This window comes from Anser cygnoides, chromosome 9, assembly GCF_040182565.1.
Source record: "Anser cygnoides isolate HZ-2024a breed goose chromosome 9, Taihu_goose_T2T_genome, whole genome shotgun sequence".
Classification (NCBI taxonomy): Eukaryota; Metazoa; Chordata; class Aves; order Anseriformes; family Anatidae; genus Anser; species Anser cygnoides.
Genome location: NC_089881.1, coordinates 24,561,319 through 24,567,318, shown reverse-complemented (window position 1 = coordinate 24,567,318; position 6,000 = coordinate 24,561,319).

Below are 6,000 nucleotides of genomic sequence, written 5' to 3'. Positions count from 1 at the left end.
CTGTTCTGAGCAGGATACTATTTATTTCCTTTATTTTTATTGGAAAATGATTGCAAAACTGAAACAGAGGGTGCAATAGCGAATACCATGTCTGAAGTACAGTAGCTAGACTGCAGGGTGTTTGAAGTCTCTAGCAGTTCATTGGAAAACAAAATGGAGCTCCTGCCCAGGAAAACTTTGGGGTAGATCAGTGCTGTTTCCAGTGTTTCAGAGGTAGCACCAGGGACCAGCTTCCGTCCACGTTAAAGCTCATTGCTTGCTCTGTCCTTTGGAAGGTGCCAGGGAACAGGAGTTATTTCAGCAAGGGAGCCTAAACTGCTGATAATGAAGCTCTGATTTTGCATTAGCTGGTTTCCAAAATTGTTTCTCTGACCTCTCTAGCTTAGTTTCTAGAGATGTCTCCTTAGGCATCGCAGATACTTGGTTCCAAATTTCATAATATTGTACATATGCTGTATGGGTTTCTGTAAACACCTGTGGATAAGATTTCTGGCTTTAAGATGCTAGGAGAACATCTTGTTTTTTTGGGAAATAGTAGCTTTAATGAGGCTCTGCACAAAGGAGGAGTTACCTGCCCTAATAGAGCTGGGTTTGGAGCATGGGGGCATTTGGGGATTTTTTTTTTTTGGTGAGGCTGGAAAAAGTTGAGTTGAGCATGTAGAAGAAAGCTTATTAAACTTTTAATCTTACGAAATCTGAGCATCAGTGCTGCTCCTGAGGAAAGTAAATCTATTTAAAAAGAGTTGATAAAAATGACTCCAGTGGGATAGTTATGATTTAATCTGAGGCGTAACTGCTGTTTTCATCTGTTGCTCTTCTTGGTTTCTTACCAAATGTTGGGTTGGAGCTTGAAATGAGCAATTACATCCAGGCAGAGTTGGGGTAGGCAGACAGAGGATGTGAGAACTCAGGAATTAAGCTCCAAGTGACTCCTTTGCACGTGCAGAAAACTTAGTCTGCCACCCAGCAGCAAGTGCAGGGTAAATGCCACGGAAAGCTATCGCTCCTGTCCTCCAGGCTCAGTCTGAGCATGGGAATGGGGTGGTCAGACCCTGAAGGATGAGATGTACCTAGCTGGGTGAAGTTTTGTTCCCCTTAAGGTGCCACTGTGGGTGCAGTGATGGAGGTGTGAGCCACCCCCGATGTGAGCTGGCACCACACAAGCTGGGTGAGAGCCTGCACCTTGGAGGGCACCTGGGCTTCCCCAGCCCAGTGTGATGGGGCGGGAGCGCGTGTTTAGCCGAACAGGCAGGTATTGGCAGCTCTTGTCATTTGCAGAAAATAACTATTTTTTGTCTCCTGTCACTTGAAAATAAATACTGCTTACATTTTTTTGTGTTGAAAGTAGCTTTTCTCCCTCAATTATGGTGTTTGTGCTCTACTTTCTGATGCAGTAGTTACGCTATTTTTTCCAAAGAAAGATTTGGAGGTCGTGTTGGTACAAAACCTGGCCGTGAATCTCTGCTCGTTTGATGCTTTTTGTTTCATACAGGGGATGTTGTATTCATGGGGAAATGTTTCATGGGACTTCCTGCAGAAGGACAGCAAATGTCAGCCTTTGAATTGCCAGGTCACTGCCCACATATGAGCGGAGGTGTCCTGACCCCGAACTTTTTACAGCAGCAGAAATAATTTGTTTGCTTTCTGTAAAGGTTTGCTTCCCTTTTGTTTTGGTGGAGAATATCTGTTTATATGGACACGCATAATGTCGCCCAACTACCCAGACTGCTGATTTAGTTCAAGGACGGGATCAGGAGATGTTGCCAAGGGATTTGAGGTGCCCTTCTGTTGTGCAATATTGTGTCCTATTTCCACCGGAGCTTGATAGTTTGCAGACATCTTGTATTCAACAGTTACTGCGTGTTTTAATTCATGCTTAAGTTCTAATTTATTCATGGCCAAGATGATGTGGCTGGATTATTAAGCCTCCTAATGAGGATGTTTTCCAGTGGAGGCTTTATTTTGTGGCTGAGCAGGAGCTGTCGGTGGAAGCTGGGTGGTGACCTGGGAGGATGTGGCTGCTGGGAGCCTCACCTCTGGACGGGGCCAGGTCACCTTTCTTCACACCGCCTCCTGCTGAAGTCGCTGTCACTTCAGAAGAAACTGCCCTCATGGGTAAGAGGCGAAGTGTTGCATTTTCATTATATATAATGTCACGCAGATGCAGGGGGGTCTCAGCCGTGCCCCTGTACCTGGTCCATTACAGCTGGCAGGTCCTGCGGTGGGCTGCCTCCAGCAGCATCAGGATAGTGGCTTTTTTTAACCTTTCCGTGGCATAGACCATAGAAAACCCTTACCGGCTACCCCTCACTTTAAAAGTAAAAACAAGTCAATAGTAAAAGAGAACAACAGCAATTCTTGCAATTTGGTAAATCCAGCAAACTCCTCTGGCTGGGGAAGCTCTCTTCCCTCTACCGCCTGTTAGGGATTGCTGTTTTTGGGGTGGCTGTTGTTTATCAAACCAACAACTTCATTCTTTTTACCCCCCAAGGATTCACTCAAGTGCATTCCCGTAAGTGGGGAACAAAAAGCACTCAAAAAGTGGAGGTCTTGAACCAAATAACGCTCCAAAGGAGCTGTGAAAGCAGCGGCACAATGCAGAATACAGCCTGTGCTTGCTTTCGTGCTGCCTTACACTCTCTGCTCACGGCTGCCAAGGACGGTACGTGCGCTGCGCGTAAAGCAGGGCAGGGAAGATGCTCTTATCTTCTGACTAGTAATTAACCCTGAAGCTGAGCTCCTTCCTGAGTAGGAGGCTGGAAGAATAGTGTTGGAAGCAGGTACTTATCTGATTATTTCTCTTTGGTTCTTCTTGACACGCTGCATATTTATTTCCAGACTATTTCTGGCTGGCAGGAGTTACTGATATTAATGATGGGTGAGACTTTCAAAAGATCCTGAATTTTAAAGCAACTTTGAAGCCAGTTTCCTTTAAACTCCCTTGAAAACTTCAGCCAGTACAAATTTTTTTTTAAACTTAAATAATTAAAATCTCGCATCTGTGTGATCTTGTAGTTATTACTCTTCATTCCTAACTTTTTTTTGTGATCTAGACTAGTAAGTGCATTTCTGGGACAGAGGAGGGTATTCCTATACTGCTCTAAAAATTCTTAGGTAGGTCTGACAGCCGTACGTAATTAAACCAAGACCTTGGGAGGAGGCTTTAACTTGTATCATGGAGCTGGTGAGGACATTCAAAGGACACTACATCTAAGGGGTGGAACAGCCTGTCTGAACCACCTCTTGGTCCAACTGACTCAAATCTCAGAGTATTTAAAATCCAGGGTGTGGTTTGGATTCTAGTTTTCCACAAACCTTCATTTCTGCTTTTTGCTATCGTAAAAGGGTGAATCTTTTTCATTGAAATCTTAAAGAAAGCATTAACGGAGTGTTTTGGTGCTCTTTTGTCGTGACTGTACCTTCCCCTTGACATTTGATAGCAAAACGTCATTGTTATCTCTTATTCAAAGATGAATTAATCTGAGCTTTGCTGTTTGCTCCTCCTTGGCTGCTTGTCTGATCAAGCTCTGGTGATGGGGAGCTGCTGATTTTTTCCTTTATGAACAAAAAATACTTCTCCTGAAATCCAAAAGATCCAGCTTGTTTCAAAGAATTGCTCTGCTACAATTAAGGAGGTGCTCAATGGCCATTTCATCCCTCAGCTAATTAGCAGGTTAGGGAACGGAGCTGCTTCTGTTGAACTCATCTACAACTTACCAGGGAATGACAATTACTGTATTTTGTGTCTGCTGGGGATGTGCTGATGGATGCAGAGCATGGTGATGGACCAGATCCATGATCAAACTGCTGACCTCTGCCGGATCTCCTGTGCCGCTGGGGTTTGGGTTATGTATTGCAGACTTGCTTCTGCACCCGAGTGAATACAAATATCAGCAAGTTGGCTTTTGTTTGTTTTAGCTCTTCTGCTAGAGGCCTGATCCAAAGCTGTCAGCTTTTGGTTAGTAAGTTCATTTCTGTTCTGCTGAAGTCCCTCCTTGCCGGGTATCTAGTGGATCCGGCTTTGTGGATGCTCTGGTTTATGGCTGAAACGCCACAGGCATGGGGAACTCAGGGCCTGCTGGGTCCTTTGGACTGTTTGGGCTTTATCCAGGGACAGCACAGGGATTAGAGAATCCCCATTTGACTCGATCATCTCTGGCAGGTGGTCCCCAGCAAGCCTCATCTTTCGGTGTGTTCCTCAGTTTCCCTCCTGGTGTGGAGGCCGGGCTGGAGAAGCTGCTTTGCTGTGGCAGATCCCATCTCTTGCTCAAGCAAGGCACTGTCTTAAAGAAGACCTCAATTTCCCCCTCCTATTCTTTATCAGCTCTCTAAGAGCTGCTACTGGTCCCTTCATAAGTATGAGGTTAAAAAAATATCTTTACATCAAAGAAGTCCTGCAGTCAGGACAGGCTCTGCTCATCCTCTGCCCCGGGGCAGGACGTGCCCGTGTGCCTGGGCTTCACGGTATATAAAGTTGTTCTGCAGCTGACATTAGAAGTCCCACGAAAATGGCACAGCACTTGGCAGCAATGCATATTCATCTTCTGTCTTGTTTTATAATGTGCGAAATGTTGTGGCTTAGGTGCCTGCCTCGGAGCAAGTATAATAACTGCGGTCCTTTCAAAGAAATAATTGGTATTTGCTTGGGGATGTCTGCGAGACTATTGTCTGTTGCTTTATTTATATGGGCTCAGATCCAATCGGCTCAGTCTGAAAAAGTGATGATGTTGTCCTTACAAAGTCAATATTTCAGAACAGTTTTAAGGGGGGGGGGGGGGGGGGGGAGGGAAGAATTAGAGGATACCAATATCCAGAGTGATGGCTTTTTAATCCTTTATCTCTAATTTAGCTCAACTATTGAGAAATAATCTTGTTATCCATAGCTACCTGACTGGGTAGGATGACATTTCTTCATTGTTCGTGTCTCCAGCTCACCGCTCTCCTTGTCTGTAATAGCAACGTGTTCCTGGATACCTAATGGTAGCATGCATGCAAAGTGTCTGATATTTTCAGATACTCTTTAGCAGAAGCTATGAATTCACATGTAATGAAGCCCAAGCGTCTGGGAGAGTCACTTCAATTATAGTTCTGACAATTATAATATTTCTGAAAATGTAGAGAGCTGTGAGAAATAATTGTGTTCCTTATTTATATGGCAACTTCTAATGGAATATGTATATATTTTTTCCCATAGCATGATTTAGTCTCATGAAACAGATTTTTTTCTTTTTCCTCTGGATTGTGGCTTCAGCTGCCGCTTTCTTCTGAGGTGAGAATTTGCTAATGAGAGATTTTTCTTCTGTAGGTCGATTGCATTTAGTGGCCATCTGAGTTCAGTGGCATGACTTTAATTTTAGCCAAATTTGCTAACGTTCCTTTCTGTGTGTGAGGCAGAAAGGCTTGTATGACAGATAATGGATTGTAAGCAAGAAAAATTGCTGAAATGTAAAATAAATGCTGCTTTAAAGACATGCCTTTATTAAGGGTTTGGGGTGCCTGGTGTGCCTGGCACCGTGGCAGTGTGTGGTGGATGGGTCATGCTGGAGCCCAGCCCTGGTCCCATTTGGTGTTTTCTACTCCCCAGCAGAGTGTATTCTCTTAAAAAAAAAAAAAAAAAAAAAAGGCAAAGTGTGTTCTCTAAAACTTTTTTTGATGGACAGACAAGAATGAAAATGCATTCTGATCGGCAGAAAACTTTTCTGGCCTATTGAGAATACTTTTGCAGTTGCAGGAAGCGCACGTTTTATTGAGGAAGAGCTGATATTTGGTGCTAGATTAGTCTATGGAAAACACTGTCGTGCTGTCTGACATTTAAACACAGTCATTTCAAAATCTTTACAGAGGAGAATATTGGATTTATCTTTTAATATTGGTACTGAAAATTTTAACGCTCTGTAGCAGAGACTTGTTCACTTTATTTTAGATATCAAAAAGCCTTCTTTAAATCTCAACAATTTCTCTGCGGATGTATCCTACTGGAGGAACTTGCCTGATGTGGAG